The sequence below is a fragment of the Ciconia boyciana genome, chromosome 2 (assembly GCF_034638445.1).
Source record: "Ciconia boyciana chromosome 2, ASM3463844v1, whole genome shotgun sequence".
In the NCBI taxonomy this organism is placed as follows: Eukaryota; Metazoa; Chordata; class Aves; order Ciconiiformes; family Ciconiidae; genus Ciconia; species Ciconia boyciana.
Genome location: NC_132935.1, coordinates 94,799,087 through 94,821,577, shown reverse-complemented (window position 1 = coordinate 94,821,577; position 22,491 = coordinate 94,799,087). Strand labels below are relative to the sequence as shown.

Here is a 22,491-nt window from a genome sequence, read left to right as displayed (position 1 = left end):
TTATTACAGTTGCACCTACACGTTCCAACGAGGATAGAGCCAACGTTTTGCACAGAAAGAACTATTCCTACCTCTTGAGCCATTTAGTTTGTTGAAGCAGGTGTAGATTCAGGAAAAAGTTTTAAAGTGCCTCATTCACAGAAGAGCAGGAGGTGAATGGCATAATCAAACAATGGACAAAGATCCTATTAAAATAGTTTTATCACGTCACTGCACGGTATCAGTTTTTGAAGGTAATGAAACATCTATACACTTCTAAATACTTGCAATGGCATCTGAAATTTAGCAAATGGTTGGCATGAGCCTCTTGCACTTCTCTTGCTCCTAGCCCGTTGCAATACTGCTACTCAGGTTTTAGTTGCTTCAGCAGATCATGAGTTCTCACTTGATTGGTTCCCTCCATGCATTTACCAAAATTATGCTGGAAGCTTATGGCAAAGCCAAATGCTGAATTTAAATCAGCCGACTTTGGGTTTTAGAAGGCATTGGGGGATTTTTCTGTGGATTTTTTTTTTTTTAATTCCAAAGTTCTTTGGGATGATATCTTTAGAGATTTTTTTTCCTCAATGTCATTTAAATCCTATTTGTTATGTTCAAGTTGCACTTACTTTCCATGGGATTTGAAAACATAACTCAAGAAATAAACATTTGTATATTTCTTCTGTAAGAGTAGCCTACAAGGAAGAATGTGATTAAGAAAGCAACAGAAATCCTTCAGATATTCGGGGGGGGGGAGGGAGAAAGAACAGAGAAAAAAATGTAATAGGAGTGATTTTGAAAAAGTTTAGTAAATTTGAACAGAAATCCAGGTGGATCAGAACTTGGCCATTCGCAGGACATGTTTGCAGTGAGGTCCACTTAGGCCAGCCTTTTCAAATAGCTTTTTCATCTTGGCATGTAGGATAGCTTTCTAGATATGCAATATTGTAACAGATGCCAAAAGCCCAGAGCTGTCATATCAGCTTAATTTCTAGCATCTGAATGCGCAGGAAGTATAACAGACATTTTACCTGTCTTCAGGTGGCATGGCTCTCCAGGTTACACCTGTGTGAGTCTCCAGAGCAGTGTTACTCCTTAGGCTTTCATTTAACTCCTGATGGTGAGCGAGACTGTATTTTCACAAGTGATTTGCTGCTGTTTGCCCCACTGACTAAATTACAGGTGGTAGGGTCTGCCTGCAATATTAAATACCAAAGTAGACCCTGCATTGAAAGTAACCTTTAGGCTACAAGCAAAGATGATTCAGAGGTAAAATGAGGCTTTGTCTTCCTGATCTAAGACCCGTAGTGTAAAACATAGCATTTGATGTATGCAGTAACCTTTCCTAAAAAAAAAATAAAGACTGTTGAGTGTTGCCAGCTGCTTTTAAAATACTTTAATTATCTGTCATAAAGAGCTGTCATTATTTTTGTTAACATGTATTTAGTGGCAAATCCAGTGAGGTTGGCGCTTTATCATAAATAATAAGTAGTTATGTAATGCATCCAGAGCTCTGAGCATCTGATGTTATGCACAGAGGACGGCTGTCTGAAGGACAGGAGAAGGACTTACTTTCTAGTGAGCAATTTGGCATGGCAGTATGTCACATCTGATCAACTAAATGCTAGGTGTAACCTTTCACATGGAAAAGAGTATGTTTCATCAGCCTGGCTGGTCACTAGCTTCTTGAAACAGTTAGCAGCACTGATTGAACCAGTCTGTGCTGAGAAAAGCTCCAGAAGCAAGGAAGGCTCACGTTTTCAGGGAGATGTGTTCATCTGCCACTCGTCCCTTCGTGCTTTCTGCTTTCCTGTGTTTGGTGTCTCAAGGGCTTCTGCCCAGTGTGTAAATGAATACGGGGGTGGCTGTTGCATAAAACTTCAAGGGGGTCTCTTCCAAATGAGGTGAGTAACGGCAAGTACCTGTGTGTCCTAGTATAAATATAACATATTTCCAAGAGAGGGAAGGTAGAAATAAGTGCTGGTAGTCTTGATCACAGCTCAAATGACTTCTGCCATGTTTCTAATCTGACTGTGTGATCTTGAGTTTCATGCCTGCCAATCTGGTTTGTAGTGGTGCCGGTTGAGGGAGGGTTTGAAGATTGAGTTTCTAGCATTAAAGGATATTAACCTTTGAGCAACTTTATGTCTTTCTTGCTGTGTGATGTCTGCTGCAGAGCAGAACATTTGTGGAGGATCTCTTTTTTACTGAATAGGAAAAAGAGAAGTATGGTGGTTTTGTGTGTTATTTATGAAACGTATAACCTTATAAAAGCCTTGCATATGTATTGTGACTTACGTTCCCGTCAGAACATAGATCTCTCCTCAGTGTCCCTTTTGTGGTGTTATCATGGGGCAAACCAGTTTTAAGTACAGCTAGATCTTGAGGAAATGAAAGGGATTGCTGTTCTGAAGAGAGACAACAGTGCTGTTATTACAACAGTGATTTCTGGTTTGATCTCCCACAGTTTGTTGGTTGCTTTTTAATCTGTTTTATTTCGCTTTTAATCTGTTTTATTTTGCTTTCCTTGCTAGGAAAACTTTCCTTCCTGGTTTTGTACTGCTTATTGAAAGGAGACAGTGTCAGGTTCAATGGCACCACAACTGAGCAGGCACACTTCCCTCCAGGAGGAGGTCTGGCACGTTTGTCTGGTGCCTCAGATCCCCAGGACTGTGTTCTGCTGCCCTTGAACTGCAGTCCGTAATTCAGGATGACGATGTTGGTGTTGACACCCTCACTATCCGACAAGTCACCTAGTCCTGCAGCTGTGGTACAGTGTTCTTCTTAATGACATTTTCTCCCCCCATGCTCAGTCATCAGTCTCTCAGCATATTACAGTTACAGTTTTTCCCTTTACAGCTAATGAAGGGAAGAGGGAGCATTTTAGCTCCTCTTTAAGCTACCTGCATTCTTTTCTGGCCTTTCAGATGGCCACGCTTCTCCCCTCAGCACATTGAAAATACCGTATGTAAAATCTTCCCCTGCCACTCTAAATCAGATGCCTTTTTTTGTTTCTTCCACAGATAGTTTGTCAAGTCTAAAGAATTTATTCTTGTCTTCATTCTCAGCATAGGGCCAGCCTGCAAAGGCTTTGTTTGTCCTATTTACTCCAAGAATCTGGCTTCATGAGTGCTTTTTATTTCCCCATCTTATCACCTTCATGCTGCTTCTGTTGTTTCAGTCACTAAAACTCTTCCATTATCCCAGTTGCAAAGGTGTCAGTTGTTTTCTTATTTTAAAATTGCTTGTCAAAATGAAACCTGTCTATAAACCCCACCAACATTAACTGTCATTTAATAAAAATCTGGGAAAAAGTTACTTTAAAAAAAGAAAAAAGAAGCCTTCTTCACAGTCCTCTGTGTCTGGTGTGTCTGCATGTATTCTAATCTTCTAGGGGTCCATTGAATACCCCTGTGGTTTAGCATAGCACCAAACATGGTCTCTGTCACTAATACCATTTGACTGAATTTGCAGCCAGGTAAATTCACAGTGGTCTAGTTTTATTTCAACAATAAACATAAATATATGTGTGGCCTTCACATAAAGCTCTTTCAAACAGAGAAGCTTTATCATTCATGTGTTATGTTTCAATTTTTTTTTTTTGCAGTAATTTGGATTCTGTCTAATGTTTCTGTAGTAAGCTGCTTGTATTTGAGGGAAATGTTTTTGATCCATCAAGTTGTGATGAAGGCCGAGCTTTAGGGAAGAAAGTTGCTAGACTCCAATATCAGCATGTCTGATCCAGCCCTTGGAAGTTTAAGCAGGGAAAACTGTTTTCTAGAAGACAAGAGTGTAGAGATAAGTTTAATTAGTGTTTACGCAGTCTCCTTGGTACTGGTGCATTGCTGCTGTCTTTAGCTCTGTGCTTTCTGAGGTGAGCCTGGGGTTTTTTTGGCCATTAAAAGCTATAGCTGCAGTGCCCTTCATCTTGGTGACAGGCATTATGCCAGTACATTAATTCTGAAAGCAAGTAAAAAGAAGAAGAAAAAAGGAGCCCAAAGTCTTCCAGTCACATTTAAATCACAAATTGACTGATTCCTGTTGTTATTCTCTCTGGGGTATGTCAGATGTATGCGTCCCCCTTCCGAGGTATGGACTGCCTGAAGGTCCTTCCTAGGCTGTTTGCTTTGCAGGAAGTGAACCATTACTAAGTAGGGTTTTGAGTTCACCTTTATAATTTGGTCACCTGTAGAATGTACATAAATACATACTTTGAAACAAAGATCTACTGTTTATGCTGTAAACAAGGTCTTGTCCCTCACCAGGGCAGTTATGAATATTGCAGTGTATGGTGGCTAAATCATACGTTCATAGTCTTTCTCTTAGGAACATAATGCACTTGCTGAGCAGTTGCTTTGGTAATTTTTAACCATATTTTCATATGAGTGCATGGTTAATGAGAGCATTATGTGACCTAATCACTTAGCCTTTCACATTAATACGGATCTTGTTTGTAATTCTGTTGATTTTGTTGTTGACCCAATGCTTTGGTTATGTGTTCAAATGATCTTAATTTTAATTGAAAGTACTTTTTGTCTCACAGCAGTCTAATTTCTATGCACATTTGTCAGTAGTGAATACTTATTGGGGGTGATTACTCTCTAACTGCCTGTGCCAGTATACCTCTGGGAGGTTAATCAATCTTGTGCTTTTTAATTGACATCAATAATGTGTTTACATTTATCAATATTTCTTAATTGTCAAGTTATAACAGCGGAACTTCAATAATAAATCATGCCAATGGTTAACTTCATACATTAGATTTTTAAGAGTCTCCTTAAGCAGTTTGACATGTTGTAAATTGCTTTTAAATGATTTGTATGTATGCTCGTGGGGGAAGAGGAGAAAAAATTGGTATGCAAAGTCGTGCTGTAGAATAATACTGAAGAACTAACCCATTGACAGTAAAATACCTTTACCACATATATGGTATGCTTTATGGGTAAAAAAAGGAAGTAAGTCTTTTCAAAGTGCTAGTTTTATTACTAATAATTTTGTGAGCATGACAGTACACATACATTTGTTGTGCCATCCCAAGGGACTTGTCAGGGCTGGGACTCTTTCCCTTGTCTCAGCTGTACAAGCAAGGCAGAGGGAATTACTAGTACTACTGCTCCTTTACAGAAGTAGCAGTGAGGTCTGGGAGATCAAGGTGTGCATTTCACCACATGCCTGTCCTTAAGAGACTGAGGTGGAAATGAAGGAGGCCACTTCTGTTTAAATTTAAGCATATATTTGAAGACTTTGGTGCATAGGGAACTAAATTATTTGCCCAGGTTCCTAAAATATGCTTACAGCAGGAATTAAAGCATGATATTCCAAGTCTTACAACACTGTCTATCTCAATAGGTATCCCTTTATCATCTACCTTGCTCTCTTCTCTGTCCCCTTGAGATCCAAGTAGCAGTAGACTGGAGAAGAAAATCTGCTTAGACAGAAAGCTGGCAGGATGCTGACCACATTGTTTGTGTCAGTCTTACCATGTTTTATAGGACACACCGAAGACAATATAAGAATTAAAAGCCCTGCCTAATGAGCAATGAAGGAAGACTTAATAGTTAATGCTATTGCTTTCTACTTAAGTGAGAGCCAGTGTGAACACCAGGATAAGAAAAGAGAGAAGTAGGGAAGCAGCTATTTGTGGTTTTTGCGATTTTACTTGTCCTTTTACTTGAGCTCCTAAAGGTGAATTGCAGTTTTTCAAGTAAACATATATATACACATACAAAAATTCAGATAGAAGTCATTAATATTGTTAAACTCAAATATGATATGAAATTAATTATTTTAATATATTACTGTGTAGAGCCTAATTTTACAATGCTACTTGTAGAAGGAACTGTTGGCTAAATAGTTGTTATCTGAAATGCTGTAGCATTAAATGGTATTTTACATAGAGTTAGAGATACACCATTTGCTGAAGTTGAAAATGAGATTAGAAAAATAAATGCTTATTTTGGGCAAGAACAACAGGTGAGGAGTTGGAAGAGCTGGAGAACGAATATGACTAACCTCTTTAATCAGCTGAAATGGTAGGAAAAGAATATTTATATATCTGATGATAACAAACCCCCTTTATCAAGGGGTGAGTAGAAAATTCACCAGGGTCTCAGTCCTGGGAAACAAAAGGACTGATTTAAACATCCAAATCTTGATGCAGGTAGCAAAGTTCCCTGTCATTTGAGCAATTCAAGATCAGACATGTCTGCATTCCCGTTCCTCTTGCCTTTTTGTTCTCCATCCCGGCTCCATCCTCACATAGTACTCTGGCTTAGAACTCTAAAATACTATATTTCTCTGTATTTCAAAGAAGATACTGTTAGTCGAAAACTATTGTTAATAGATTGATACTTTTTATTTCACATCTTTGAACTTGTATGAGAGAAAAATGGCTGGCAAACGGGTGAGTTAAATGCTAGTATGAAACCTGATGCCATCCTACCCAGTGTCGACCGAAATTTCTATTTCTGTAATTTCTGTCCTCTTCCTACTAACTGAAGAATCATGTGTTGCCCAGGTCCTAAAAAAAAAAAAAAAAAAGACCTAGAGATTTTGTTGTCAGTGTACAAAACTAGGATGTCTGTACTCTAACATCAAGGCTAGCTTTTATATGAAAAGACAAATTAAAATATTAAATGTTTTGGTTTTAGTCTAGCAGCTATTTTGTTGACTTCTTGCGAATGTTAAAAGTAATAAATTAAGCCTCTCCCTCCTTTTTTGAGTGAGACAAGACTGATAAGACACAGCTATCTAACGAACAAAATTACTGTGGTTACCAAATCAAATCACATTAAAGCAAGGTTGTGTAATCAATCTCTTTGTGAAGGGTAAAGCAATTCAGAAGACAAAACCATTGACACTTTCTTTAGCATGGCAGATTAAGTACATTCATGTTGCGTGTGGAGAGCTTTGCAGTAGGGTGCTTGTGTGGATAAGTTATATTTAGTTTCAAAAGCAGACATCCTGGGGTGCAGCTGCTATGGCATGTCGGCCCAGACACTGCTGTGCAGGTTCTGAGCTAGAGGTCGTTTGCATCCATGTCTGGAAAGGTAAGCTCAGGCTGGCGTATGAATGTGGGAACACAAGTCTTTAAGAAGTAGTGACCTTTCAGTGGCATTCAAATTGTATTTGCCCTTTTGGTTTCAAACCTGCTAAGATATCCGAGATGTACAATGAAACTAAATTTAGTTTGGCTGTTAGCACGAAGAATGTAAAATCTTGTGTGAATGAAGTTCAGAAAAGATTATTTTCATGCACTGTCCTCCAAAAATATATTTAATGCCAGCATAGTCTGAACGGCAGGTTAAACTAGTTCAATTGCCAGGTTTTCCAGTACTTTTGAGGAAGACTGAAATTGCTGCTACCAAGTCATCAGGTGGGATATATTTTGAAACCTAAGTGAGCCTGGTACAGAAAACTTGTCTGTTAACCTTCTTCCTTTCCTCAGACATCCTACATCGAGTGCATACTGAGGCTACTGAGAAAGTAAGGAGTGTAATGAATATCCATAATGTATATTCTCATAGGCTGAAAAGAGAGGATGACTCTTTTGTTCAGAGGGGACCTGAGCAGATTGATAGCAAGGATCCGGACTTGTGTTCACATGTATATGCTGACTAATATGGGCACTTAAGAGCTCAAGGTACTCTGGAAGTGACTAGAATGTAAGCTCCAAATTACATAAGCATTTGAGAACATGAGCTTTTTCCCTCTAATACCATTTCATATTTGAAAAAATCAATACAGTGTAAAAGTAGAACTTGTGGTCTTTTTCATCTTTTGGTAAAGTACAGGCCGCCTATGTTTCTACTTCTTTCCTAAATCTTCAGCTAAAAGAAGAGTAACTTCACGTAGCTATCCTGCAAATCTGTGGGGAATACTTCCTTCAGGGAGTAATTCATGAGCTACACAGTGCACTTTATATTTTTCACAGGTGCTTAGCATGTGCATCTCCTGTTGTAAAGCTGAAAGCTCTGGGTAGGGGAATGATGGGGCTTGAAGAAGTACCCAGTAACCATTGCTGCCGTTGTGCTTGCTGACATACAAACAAGGAGCCTTTGAAGCTCAGCTGATCAGACTTCAGTGATGGCACTTCCAATTTCAAAGCTTTGCGATGATCTAGAGTTAAGAACTTGGTTTTTTAAAAACACTACACAGCTTTTACCATCTGTGCAAGTCAGTGGTCAGTTCATACCTGACTCCCCTGTTATGATGAGAGTTGATCTGGAAGAAGTGGCAGATAATTCAGTGAAGATCAGGTTACATGTTTTGTATGTCCACGTAAGGTGGTAAAATCCAGCTGTATAGCACATTAATTTTGTCAGTGCTGCTTGATTTTGGTTTTCGTTTTCAACTTTTCATTTAAAGTAAGATTGGAGTTCTTTATTTGACTTGCTGGCTAAGGCTTTTTAAAATGTAAATAGCAGTCTTGTACCTCTAATACAGAGTGCTGCAAAGCTGAGAGAAGGAGAGTCTGACCTACTCTTACAAAAGAAAACAAAACTGAGAAAGGGTGGAACATAGGAACAGAGAGATCCAAGGTTTCCCAACGTATAGTAATGGATATGACCTTTAATATTGAGGCCTTTGGATCAAATTTAAGTTGGCATTAAAATTTTCTAATAAATTCCCTGCTGAATCTCAGACTTTTTTTCCTCAGATTTAATTCAATAAGGTCACAATAAAGCAAGTGCTGTCTGTGCTATTGTAATTGCTCTCAGCAGGCTGATAATATTATTGCAGAGAAGTGCCAGCTACTGTGCTTTTATTTCTTTCTTCAAGCACTCTCCTTCCTACATGCTTGCTCCCCTTGCTCTCAGGTCTACCCTAAGTAGGAAGTGAAGCTGTTTTAAATGCCATTTGCTTCTCATTTTAACATGGTTTTATAGTAATGCTTTCCTGAGTCTCTTCAACAAAGGGAATAAAAGCATAGCCTGTCTTATTGCAGAATAATTGGGGGTTTGTGTTTCCTTTCCTTAATTCTGATCCAACCTTTACGCATTAGATTCAGCCTCCAAGTTCTTAAAAGCTGATATTCCTGAACACGTGATGCTTAGTTCATTTTGGCTTGGTGCTTTTAGGGTTATGGAATAGATGTACAGCTCAAGGAGTCTCTCTTAGACACATGGGGAGAGACACTGAATACCCACTGTCCTATGTTTCATTAAAAAAAATGACAAATTGCAGCTCATCACAGTGAGGCATATGTATTTGGGGTCCTGCACTTGTAGATTAATACCACATCTTCTTTTGCAACGTGACTTTCAGAACAGCATTGTTAATGTGACGTTTCTTGTATGAATGCAAATTTATGCTTAGCGTGCTACTGGTAGATCTGTTATTACTGTATTGGAAGTAGATCAGTACACTAAAATGCAAATGCAGAGTGCTGCGATGATGGTTCTCCGTATAATTCCGTGTGACTATGAGAGACTCAGTCAGTGCAGCCTCAGTATCAACTCTGCATGAGCTGCACTAGCTGTACGCTAAGTTTCTAGATACAACTTTCTCCTTTTTCCTATCAGACCTGCTGTCTAAAATGTCGAGTTTCTGTTTGTAGTGGTGGCATGTTAGGAGCTGGGTACATCATGGCTGGTCCTTTTTTAACAAATGAACAGGTATTTTAATACATTCTAACCAGATCATAGGATTAGTATTTTGGGGTGATGATGTCTTTTAGGCGTGGGGCTAGATATGTTTTTCTTGATTGTGGACACAAAGTAATAATTCATGTTCCCCTACCTCAGCATAACTGGTAGCTCAGGCTTTTGCAGTTTCAAAGGACCAACCTGGCCATAGCTGAATGCTCCTGCCTGATATCCACATCTGGCTTCCCGCACCCTAACTGGCTTCACACATACGCTAACTTACTTCACCCTCCTGCTCCATCATCTTCCCCTTCCAAAATAAGCCAGTCTCTGTACAGGAGAAAATTACTGGCATGGATATTCAGCTGCTTATTTGCATACTCAGCTAACATATGTACAGTGGGATACATCCTCTTGCCCACGTGTGATTGATTGGAAACGAGGAGCAACAAAAGATGTTTTACAAAGGCAATTCTAGGTCTGAAATGCATGCAGCTGTATTCTGCCCATCTTCAACCTCCACAGCAAGCAGAATTGATCAGGGCTACCCCACAGCATGCAAGCAGTTTTGATATTGCATAATGTTGCTTGCATACCTGTGCTAAGTCTGCTTCAGTAATTAAAAAACAACAGATGATCATCTTCAGCCATAAAGTTTCACCCACTTTCTTATTGCTCATAATTTCTTCTTTTTTTTTTTTTTTTTAATTGCTCTTGATGTCTACTCTTAGCCATGCATCATATGGTGCTGGTAGGATGTATACCGCAGTGCCAGCACACTTGATGAACTTCAGTGATAAAAACCATCCCTTCTGCAGTGTGTGGGGTTTCTCCCAGCCAACATGCAGGCATGTGGATGGAGGTCACTCCTGATCAATAACTGCTCATTGCTTTTTACTTACGATGTACCCATTTTAATTTATATTTCCTGCTGCTGCCAGAGGGAACTAATTTCTGACACCAGAGATGCAACACAGCTACTTTAAAGCAGAATGATCCTGAGATGAAATGATGTTACTGACCTGAAACACTTCAAAAAGCTTGATTCCAAAGCCTGCTGTGGTTTGAGCTTGCAGTTTCTGAGATAGGTTAACATTGCTCTGAATCATTGTGAGACATGATCAGATTGTTGCTTTGTAAATTAAATAATGAAGCATTTGTGTGTGAGAGTTCCTACTATAATTAGTAGTTAGACTGTGCTTTGAAAAGATCAAAATCTACATCACATGATGGTAGGATCTGGAATTTGTTTTCCAAATTTGACTTTCAGTCATAGAGACATGAAGTTTTCCAAAATCCAGGTTTGACTTATAGTACTTTGTTTGTGTATTAACTGTAGAAACATGAGTGACTAATCAGATAGCCCTTTGGGTAGCGTGATTTTTTTCAACTAAACTAATAATCTGGCTTGAGTTGTTTAGAGAAAAGCTCCTGTGGTTGAGATTACCTTTCCCTTAGTTCTCCTGTAGATCTCAGCTGTGACGTAGTGGTACCTTTCTTTGAAGGATTTTGGTAAAGCAGCAAAAATAAAACCTAGCATTCTTGCCAATTCTTGGCAATTTACATGTATGGATTGCTATTAGCCCAAAGCTTCTGAAGTGCTGTACAAATTGTAATAGCACTTGTGAATCAGTCTGCTTTCAGATCTGTCAAATGGCATATATTTAATGCTTATTAGCCTAGATACAGCATTTTAAAACACTGCCACTCTTGCAAAAAATTTCAATTCCACGTAACAATTTTACCCTAGCTATTACAATCACACATCAAACTACGCACATGGGATATGGGATATCCCAAAGTTGGGATATGGATGCAATAGTTAAGCAAACTCACTGAAGTTAGCATCTGGGTTTCTTTGGAATACGGAGACAGAAATTTAGCGTTTTTTTTAATTTGTAGGTAGAATGTCCCTCACTGCAGTAGGTAATGGAAAGTTTCATCTCTTTTTCTTGCACAGAAAATAAGAGTTGAGTAGATTTGAATATGGTATTAGAATACTTTGTGTTTCAACCTGACATTTTAACCTGTGGTATTGTTACACTTATTTATAAATGTTCCTCTCTTTACTACTCTCTATCTCTTAAGAATGGTGTTGAACAGCTTCCTACTGTGAACCCATCAGGTCAGAATGCTTTTGTAGTAAAAAACATTAAATACTTCCCAGTCCCATCTAAAATTTTTGGAAGAACCGAGAGCTTGATCTTCTGATTTAACACAAAGAATCTTTCAGTGCCGTTTCATCAGAGTAATAATGGGGACATTTCAGATTTCTATTTGTTTTCTTTTTTATAGTATCAGATAAGTGGGGCAGTTGGTAGAAATCACATTGAGGGGGACAATGTAAATTCTATGTCACTGAGATCCATTTAAGCAATATCTGTTCTGGAAATAATCCTATATTAAAAGAATCAGTTGCAGATGTTTCTGATTTGGAAATGCTAGGGTTTTGGACAGATATGGGAAGACTATCAAGTACTGCATTGTATGACCAAGGGGACTTTTACCTTTGGTTTCATGGCATGATTGCTAATCCCAGGATCAATCGGAAGGTAAAAAGCAAGGCAAGCTGTAAACGTTTCACATGCTTTTTATGCGCTCAGTGCTCATCACGAAGAAGACTGCACGCAGAGGTTTTACCTCCGCTGGAGTTGCTCTTGCAGTTCTGCTCATATCTTAAATGGCTCTGGGTAGTCTGTCCTTATTTAGGTACTGTTCTGTGATTTCCATTCTTTTGGGTGCTCCATGTATGTGCTCATCCACCTCCAGATGTTTTTAAACCTTAATCTTAAACCTTATTATCCTTCAATCCAAGTTTTAAAAGAAAAGAAAAAAAAAAGAAGAGCAGCTTGTGGTCAAAAAAAGGTTTCTGTAAGAGACAGGGCTATAACTCCTGAAATATGAAGCCACATCTGCTCTGATCCAACTGGCTGTTCTGCCAGTCTGTGTCTCCGGGTCACATTTGTATTGGTTTTGGATCAGGTAAGGTAACAACACACTTCAAGTGCCAGAAAACCTGAGAAGAGGCGAAGGAGTTGATGACATTTCTTGCATTAATGTTCCTGTTCTCTATTATCACATTCAGGAGACTGTGACTAAAATGATGCTGAAATGCTGTTTCCAATATCCCATTGAGAAAAACTCACACCCTTAGTAAAAATCTGTGCTGTAGTATGTTGACATATTGGGCCATTTTTAGAAACATGTTTATTGCAAAAATTTTCCACTGGGTGTTAGCTGGGATTCAGGTTTTGGAGATATTGGCCTGTTTGAAAACTCACTATTGTTGTTTATCCGTGATTGTGAAAGCATCAGGAGATTTTGGGATGGCAGGAATGGAGAAATCACTTTTCAAAGATCTGTTTGGATTGTGATACTATATATTTAGAATTAAGCATTTCTTTGCTATTGTAGTAAGTACAAAAATGCACTAACATTTTGGTTTCTAGGAACATTTAGTCTGTTCTTGTTAGCAGACTCTCCTCCTGTGCTGTAGGTATCAACATACAGTTATTTTGACTTGTTTCTACCATTCGTTACTAACTGAACTAAAATGCAAGAAGCGTACAGTTACGTAGCAGAAGGTAAGACCACCAAGGTAGGCAGCAAACCAATTCCAACTTTATGTGACACTGAATGATACCAAAGTTACGAGGCTGTGACTCTACACAGTTCAGGGTGCTGCTCAGCCCACCTTGACAATGTTTCTGCTTCCCTGCCCTTCAGGGGGCTGCACTCCTGTCCTGGTCCCACACCTGCCCTCTCCAGCAGTTCTCTGGAGGGGAGGAGGAGCAAGGAGTTACTCCACAGTTGGAGCCAGTGAGGGTCTCTGTATCCCAGAGCTTGGGCATGGGATGCAGAAGTCCTGCACCACGCACAGGTGGGAAGGATGAAGAGGATGCCAGTACCACCTTGTATTTTGCAGATGGACTGCTCTTTCTTGATGCCCTGTGAGGTGAACTTCTGGTTCCCACAGGGACCATGTCAGAGGGAGGAAGGAAAACCCCACTCATGACAGCTCCACCTGGCAGCCTCCTTGAGACCTAGAACCATAAGTCCAAAATACTGAATAGTCCTGCAGTGTTTAGTGATTTCATGATAGATTTTATTTTTTGATAGGAGTATTGTGAAAGATTCAGATGATCTTTTCTATCTAAAATATGGGGGGGGGGGGTATTGTTTTCAGTATTTTGTGGGTCTGGGTTTTTTTGTAAGATCTTTACGAATTATTAGTGCTAGTATTTGATTCTTTTAACCATTAGCTAAACTCAGACTTTCCTTTCATCAGAAGTCTGTTGGAAAACAATGGCTAAGGCATGTAATGCATTTTTCTCCCCAGAATTTTCAAAGGCATTGTAAGGGAGAGTTATGTGTTTGCTGTGTAGCCCTTTCTCATGGGAACACATTTCTTTCAAAGCTGTCTTTGAGCACTTACTATAAGGCAACAAAAAGGTGGTGTTGTAACATGCCTCTTAATAAACAATTTGAGATTTTTCCCCTGTGGTACAAATAGTTGTTGGCTTAGTCTTTTCATTTGAAAGATTGAAACCCATGTGTAAGGACCATGCTCCTGTGACACAATTTAGATTGATTATAGATGTTTCTGCAGTAACCTATACTAAATGGTAGTCACCAAAAAGAGGATGCATGGAGAGCAATGCCATGGCTAAAGAACAAATGTTAAGAACATGACACTGGAAAGAAGGTCTCTCCTGAAATGAAAGAAAACATTTAAGTAGTACTAATGAAACTTTGCAAGGGCAGAATAACATAATCCCTTTGCCCTATAGCTGAGTGGGAAAGTGGTGTATATTTATGCATGTTTGGGTTTGGATATCTAAGAAACTTGCAAAGGCTGTGAGATAATAAAGTGTTTAGTTTCAAGGAAGAGAAGTTTAGAAAAATCACCTTTTAATTCTGGTTCTGCCACAAACTTTGGCAGTGTAGAACATCATTTATCCTTTTTATCTTTACCTGTTGTCTGGGATTCTCCCTTTTTAAAAAAGGTAATTCTTCAGTTGCATATATGACAAAGATGATTTAAGGCTCGCTTAATATGAAGATTTTTTTTGGTGTTGGGTGCTGTGAGTATATTTTTATTTTAGGAAATGTCTTTTAGATTTTCAACTTTGCTTTAGAGAGCTTACAGTGGTTTGGATTTAAAGTTCATGTGAGTTTTTAATTTGTTCTCAAGGGTCCTGAAGAGTTTGTTTTAGTTCCTATGTAATCTGTGAAGAAATTCAAGTTTACTTTGTCCTTCCTCAGTTTTGAGTTCTGCTCCCAGTAAGCTTCTGGGAATGGAAACCCTAATAAGCAATAGACATCTAGCAAATTATTCTAAAAACTTGGGAGCATTGGTAATGAATTTCCTGTTTATCGTTGAAAAGCACCAAATGCAGAAAGATTTTGACCAGGCATTACAGAGGCACAATGGGGGTTTTCTGGTTGCTTAATACTGAGTAATATTTTATTCTTAATTCTGTTGTGAATTTGTGTAGAATTGTATATGAACCTAAAGTTCAGCCTTTGTTATTTCACTGGCACATATCTTTGCAAAACTGGACTCCATGCAGGATTTGAGAAATGTTAACTGGAATACTATGTAATGTCATGGGAAAATATATTCCTGTAGTCTACCCCAAAAACCAGCTAACCTAGTTTTACATGACAGAGGTCTGTTTATTTGAACTGGAGATATTGGGAATAAGAAGGAAATTAAAGCATTGTAAACCATACTGTTATTTTGGAAGAATCAACAGTATCTTACAGTCACCACTGCACAGATAGCATCAGGGTAGAAATGTTATTCATCTACTTATTGATCTCACATGTAAAGCTGGCTTTCAGTTGACCTGAGTCAGAAGGTGGCTGAATTTTGCCTCCATACAATGTTCTGTACCTGAGGTTTCTTTGCACCTTATCAAAGGATGCTGTAGACATTGGCATTAGGTATCTGTCTAGCCTGATTATTGAGTACAAGTAAAGTATGTTGCACCTCTGCAGAAAATTGAACCTACTTTTTCCCACCAATTCAGCTTTCATTGCACTAAGAGGATCTTAGAGTGCTCACTGTTATTTTATATATCAGTATTTCAGTAAATCTCTTTGTGTTATGTGTATGTAAAGGGTAAGTGATTTTCATTTTTTTAAACAAAATTTGATGTGTAAATTTTATTAATAGCACACCGCAATTCAGTCTTCTGGAATTTGGTAGGGGTTTTTGGTTTTGTTTGCTTTTGTTAGGTTTTTTTTTTTGTCCTGCCCTTTATAAGTCATGTTTTCATTAATTTTACTTACCATGCTGTGTCAAGGCACCTGCAGGCCTGGTGCATTCTCTAAATCCAGGGGGGTTTTTATTCTTACTATATGAGCCTGATTGAACACTTAAAGCTGCAAAAAAATTTCTGTAGTTTTAGAAACAATTATTTTGGTTATTGACAGTAATTTTCTGTGTCTGGCTGTGAAATTCCTCCAGCTTTCTTACCCTTGTTCCTGCCCTTGAACATAGTTTAAATAGATTTAGAAAGTGGTGAATGTATTGGAGGCATCTTTATTTATCGATGGAGAAATCATGTTTAGGAAAAACATTTAGGAAAAATTAGTGCATCTCTTTTGAAGGAATATAGAAGTGGTACGTGGAGTGGCAGAAACACCTGTGAAAGAGTGGCAGAAAGTGGCAGAAACACCTTCTGTTTCATTGGAAGGAAAACTTAAATGATTGGCTTAACAGAAAAATTATAATATAGTCTGTTTTTTCCTTTAGAGAAGCAAAAATCCTTTGTAATTTTTTTTAGGCTACATGACATTCTTCGTTGTCAAAAGACTGACTCTTTGCTCTCCTATGACATCCCAATATTTAGCATACTAGTGAGACTGAATTCTTGTAGACCAAATTATGGAAAGTCAGGTAAGTGGCATTTTTCTTTATTATATTGCACAGCTTTTAAGTTATACACAGTTGGTATACAGATACATTGTAAAACTTATGTAGGAGAAATGCGCAATATAATAATATTAAAAAGCCACTTACCCACCTTACTGTTTGTGCAGCCAGTTCCATGGCCCAGTATTCATTGTATGGTGGGCATGAAGTACCCTGTACAGTGCATACTGGGGCACGCAGCTGGTTAAGAATTAGGTCTTTCTTTTGTGCATCAGATACACAAAAGGACAAACACAAAGGGCAGCTGTTACTCAGCTTGTGAGCAATGAGAACAAAGTGACATCCAGTGGTTGTTCTCTTTGGTGGTATTTGACCATTGCTGTTCAAATTTGTTTTTTCTTAAAGTTGAAGGCCAGGAAGGACAGTTGACATAGGTTGGAAATCGCTGCAAACCTATCCTGAATTGCTAGGGCTAGTACTATTTTCTACTACCATATTAACAAGAATCAGCAGTGACTCATTGAGTTTACAGAACTAAAAGCTGCTCTTAACAGTAGTGCATTAAGGACTTTATTTTTGTTTTTGTTCTTTTACCTGTGCACTCAATTCTTTTACACAGGAACTGAATACAAAGAAACTTTACAACAACTACTACAGTGAACTAAGGATAACAGTATTGTATAGATATACAAAGAGCTAGGGAACTTGAGCAGGAGTAATGTTGCATATTTTTATTGTTATATAAACAAATGCCAAATGCCAATATTGTTTAAAAAGCAAATTCTGTATATGTAAATTATGCAAAGTAGAAAAGCATTGTTTAACTTGATTATGGTATATACTTGTCAAACCTGTAATTTCCATTGTTCCTTCTTAAAAGTAATCATATGACTGCTCTCTGGTATATGTGCTACAGATTATTTTTGGTGTAGAAAGTGACATTTAAGTAGTACTTAGCAGAGATTTCTATCCGTGTCAGCTTTCAGATTTTAAGCATATTTGGTTTGGCCTTATTTCTTAAGATCAAAATATTTTAAATCTTTTTTAAATCAAAAGGATGTTTTTAATTTATGTGTCTTTACTGTATTCCCTAGTGGATCTAGGAAGGATCTTGCTCTTACTTCGTGGGAGAAAATACTGCTTTGGGAATAGATAAACACTGGAATTTCAATCAACATCATGAATTTTTCTGAAAACATTTGCAGGGTGAGAATGGGAATTTGGCTAAAACATCTCCTTAGTCTTAGCTGTTGTAGAATCCAGCACTTGCCATAAGAAATCTAAAATAAAGTTGTGGGCATAAAACAGCAGTGGATTCATACAGATACACCTGAAGCCAAAGTTGTAATTCATAAGTTATTTCCACAAAACTCTGCTTTTTTTTTTTTTTTCCAATGGAAGTAGATGTTAAGAAGTACTTTTGAACTTCAGTTTGTGGAAAGCTGTGCATGTTTCATCCCAGTTGCAGGGACAGCTTTGACAAGGCAAGAAAAGTGTTTTAATATCACCTTCAATGCCACCCTTGCCTGTCATAATGAGAAAGATGCCTGTTTGGTGACTGCTTTTTCCCAGCCCAAGCCAGCTGCCTCCAGCTAGGCCTTTCTTTGGGAAGATCAATCACAAAATTGCATATATATCTCTTGGGAAATTCAATGTGTGTGAGCAGTAAGCCCAAACACCAGCGGAAATTCCCTATTTCAAATTTTTCACTGACTTTGAAAGGTTTCCTAGTGATCCTGGTAATATTTGACAACCATAAATAAAGAGCACTCTTTATAACTTAAACAGCAAAGCATTTTTACTAATTATTAGGCATGAAAACAAATCTCTTCTCTCATATCTAGGATTGGTCCTCCAGATGAGATTGTAAGTATGTTGTCCTGACAACGTGGGTAATTTATGATACAGCCAGAGGTGTAATTGTTCTGTGAATAAAGAGAGTCTTTTAGCTTCCAGGGATATAAAGTATTTTTCATGAATATTAAGTAAACTTTAATGATTGAAGAAAAGAGCAAAGTGGAGGACAGTCGTTTATATCCTGTCTAAACTGGCCTACAGCCACATTAATGTTTGTAACAGATTTAGAGTATAGCTAGAATAACAGTAAGGATTTCCTCTTTTTTTCCATACCCTTTTCACCACTTTTTAAACATCCACATAACTAAAAGAGTGAAGGCTATCTGCTTATTTACTATAATTTACAGGAGACATTAAAGAAAAATGGAAAGTAACTGTAATCAGTGCTGTTTGAGAAGTAGTGATAGATTGCAATTGAATGGTTTGAGGCTATTACAATTGCAATGAGATTGTACTAGTTCAGATACCTCTGATGTCAGGTGCTTGAAATATTAGTTATTTCAAAGACAAATTGGATTGTAAATTATTAGTAAATCTGTACCAAGGTGATTAAACCCACTTGTAAACTGTCAAACATGGGTACTATTTCAAATTGTAGTTTAGTCACTTGTATGCTGGAAAGGGCGTTAGGAATTAAATTTAGGGGTTATATGGGAATATGTGGAGTAACTGAGTTACTTTTGAGCCTGGGCATTTCCTGTGCTTTCTGCCCTCTTAATGAGTTTTTGTTCAGCTTTAAAGTTTTCCTAGTCCACCATCTGCCTTTTCATCTGACTCTGTAGAAGATGCTCTAAGAGAGAGGACGCTGCTTCTCTAAGGCGGACTTACAAAATGACTTGACCACTTGGGGGAGATAAAAAACAGCAGATCTATGCAGCCCTCACACAGGTCAGAAATACAGTAATGGTATCCCCGAATTTCCACTCTGAGAGTCTACCATTCCTAGGCAGTACTGTTCTCAGTAAAACTATTTTATCCCAATAGAACGGATAAAATATATTGCACTGCATGGGTCTTCTTGGTAATACCATCCCATGTCATTCTTCTTATCGTTAATCAAATGTTGTTTATTGAAGCAGATACAGAATTTTGTAATGGTTTGGTATTGGATTTACTGAATGTTAAGGAATGAGAAATAGAAACAGTAAAAGCTGATGAATAGTTCAGTAGTTTAAAGGTCCTATTAACTTGTTCATGTAGCTACTGAATTTCTCCGTGTGTCCACACTCTCACATGCACACATAAACACTTAGAGGATTCCAGTCCCCTGCACAAAATAATTAAACAAAGCTCAAAGGCCTGGCAATGTGTACATGCAAAGCAGTGAAGGGGAAAAAGAAGGCAAGAGGACATCTTTTTCCATCTATTTTCTCCCATCAATGTTGCTTCATTCCAAGCTTGAAGCTTTCTCATTGTTATGGTGTCTACGGTGTGTGGATATTTGCAGGAGGGTGTTAGCAGAGTTACAGGCATTTTGGACGACTATTTTTTACTCTTCAATTTTTTGCATAAAATATTTGTTGTGGTCATTACAAAACTTGGCATTCTAGATATTCTGTTATATGTACTATTAAAAGTGCAATCATCCATGGGAAATATTCCCCAGCAATGTCCTGTTGGTAACTATAATAATAAACAGATGTAGTTTATACAAAGCGAAACTTCTGCGATGGGCATCGCAGTTCCTCTCAAGTGCCCTGGTCTGGAGCTAGGGTTTGGGGGCAGGGGGGCTCCTGTTTTCATTCTGCTTTGATTTTTCTCCTGTGATCTTTCAGTTTCTATTCCTTTTCAGCCATTTCTTGTAGTTGAAGAGCAATTCTCTCCTCCTCACTCCTGCTGTGTATCTGATGTTAGGTCTCTGCTCAAATGCCGCTCCCTTGCCAGAGGTACCTCCTGCAGGCTCATTCTCAGATGTGTTCATGCTGGTTACCGAGATGACAAGGTTGGTGTTTTCTTAAGTGACCTTGCATCGTCCTATGCTGGAGTGAGTCTTGGTCTGCTGAGATGAATCCCAAGAATGGGTCTTTCCTTCCTGGCCTTGCTTGCAGACTTCATGGCCCTGCAAGTTGCCTTATGAGGCTCATAAGCCTTGAGGCAAATTGAGATCTTACCCAAGCTGAGTCAGTTCTAATAAGGAAATTCAAGGACCAGAGGTCTTGTCACTCTTCCAGCTCACTTCCAGCTTGATGAGCAGGACCACGAACGCTGCAGGACCTTGTTCCTTTCTTCAATCTGTCAGCACTATTCACCCCCTTTCTTCCTGCCAGCTGGTGCTGAATACCTCTGTCATATAATACCTCTGCCCAGAGGAGATGGAGCTAGAGCACTTCACACTTCTGTCAGTCAGTCCTGCTGACTGACCATCAGTGCACAAAATGTTGATCTGCCCTATTAAAGCTGCAGCAGTTTGCTCCAGTTTTTTTCATTTCAGAGATTGCTTCTCTGCCAGTGCTCAAAATGTGGTCCTCTTCTGGCATTGCAACTTGTGGCCTACAGTGACTTCTTCCCTACCTCCCCGGGGCCCAGTATGAGTCTTTCCTCTGCTGCTTGTAAGAGGCAAGATCACCTGGCTGCTTGCTGGGAATATCCGAAGCATGCAGAGGACGTGTTGGTTCCTTGTCCAGAGACCACAGGCATCAAACCTCTACAGCATCACAGATCTGTCTGTGGGTGATGCCATATTTAGCAAACTTGTCCTACAGATGCTGTTTGCCTGGAAACTCCAAGATCGCCCTTCCACGTAAGTTACTTCCTCAGGTCACCCGCTGCAAATCCATGTAGGGCAAGTTATTGAAAAGAAAAATATTATCAGTCTTTGGTGTTTGTAGAGTTGTGATGCCCATAAAAAAAAGTTCATAGCCCACCCTCATTCCTCTGTTTGTTAGAGAACCTGTAGCATACATTGCAGTTGTGTCGTGAAACTAGTCATCTCTTCAAAGGACTAAACTTACCAGTTATTTCAGATAGTTCTCTCAACTAAGAAAATAAATGTTAGCTCTATGAAGTGTCGTGTTATTTATACATGCATTTAAAAACAAAGAAATTATTTATAAGTAGATGCAACTGAAATAATTTTACATCTCTTAATCCAAAAAGCCAAGTATCTCACATTTCACATAATGTGTGAATATTATTTTCAGACATTTGAGAGGTGACGTGTTTCACAATATGACTGTAATGGAATTAATACAATACTGTGCCCATATGATTTGTTATAAGGATGGGGTTTAGTTTGTTTTTAAACTTCATAAATAACCATATAAATGCACTTGTCAGGTATTCTTACATTTTTAAAAATACTCCATTACCCTCAAACTCAGAAGGTGAAAGACTAAAAACTTCAGATCCTCAGTACAGACTTAACATCCTCAACCTTGTTTTGGCTTCTAATTTGTGGCTTCTAATTGCGTGGTTTTGCTTTCTTCTTTGCTTATTTAGAGCTTCAGTTTTCCAATAAAATATTCTGGCTTTTAATATTGTCTGAGAGTCAAACATAAAATACCATACTGATAATTCTAATGGCAACAGGTGTTAGAGCTGGTAAGGTAACTCTTTATCCTTCAGTGGTGTTCTGTTCCAAGTTTCCAGCAAGCATTTCGCATCTGTGCTGTGCAGGAGTTCAGCTGCCTTATACTGTGTAGGGGAGATAACCCATTCAGCAGAAATAGTTATAGAATATAGAATATTAAATATAGAATATTTAATTTTCTGAATCCCCTGTAGCTCTAGATACCTGTAGCAGAGCAGAACATGGCTGCTTTATGATGGCAAGGAAGAAAGGACAAAATAACATACTCTACTTTCTACTTGTACTCCCATGCCTGCCTTCAGAGGGTGCGGCATCTGGCTGTTGCCTCTCTTTTGCCAGAGGGACTTCAAGCATTTTACGTCACTTTTACTTGCTCCATCACAGAAACCTCTGATTGCATCTTTGCTCCAGAATCTTTTAAGATGGTGAGGAAGTATCAATCATCATTCATAGCTTTACAATCTGGTATTTAGGTGGAAGAGCGATGTCCCTGGAGTTGCAGCATTTTGCCAGTGCTTAGCTCGGGAAGGGGCATCAGAATTTCATCACTTCCTTTTTAATCTTGGTCACATTTTCCTTAATGCTGTACAAAAATTCCTCTCACTCATTATGCTCAGTTATAAAGTATGTAGTATAAATGACACTTCAGTTAGGGA

General features: G+C 38.5%; 1 protein-coding gene across 7 annotated transcripts in view; it reads left to right on the top strand.

The window, feature by feature from the left end:
- Positions 1 to 22,491, top strand: part of LYRM4 (LYR motif containing 4) — a 93,759-nt gene that overhangs the window by 31,447 nt on the left and 39,821 nt on the right. The window contains exon 3 of one of the 7 annotated variants that reach the window (XR_012041036.1): positions 16,361 to 16,473. The exons of the other annotated variants lie outside the window; for them this stretch is intronic. The gene's annotated coding sequence lies outside the window, so the exon portion shown is untranslated. The remainder of the gene's footprint in view (positions 1 to 16,360; positions 16,474 to 22,491) is intronic. 7 annotated transcript variants of the gene reach the window in all.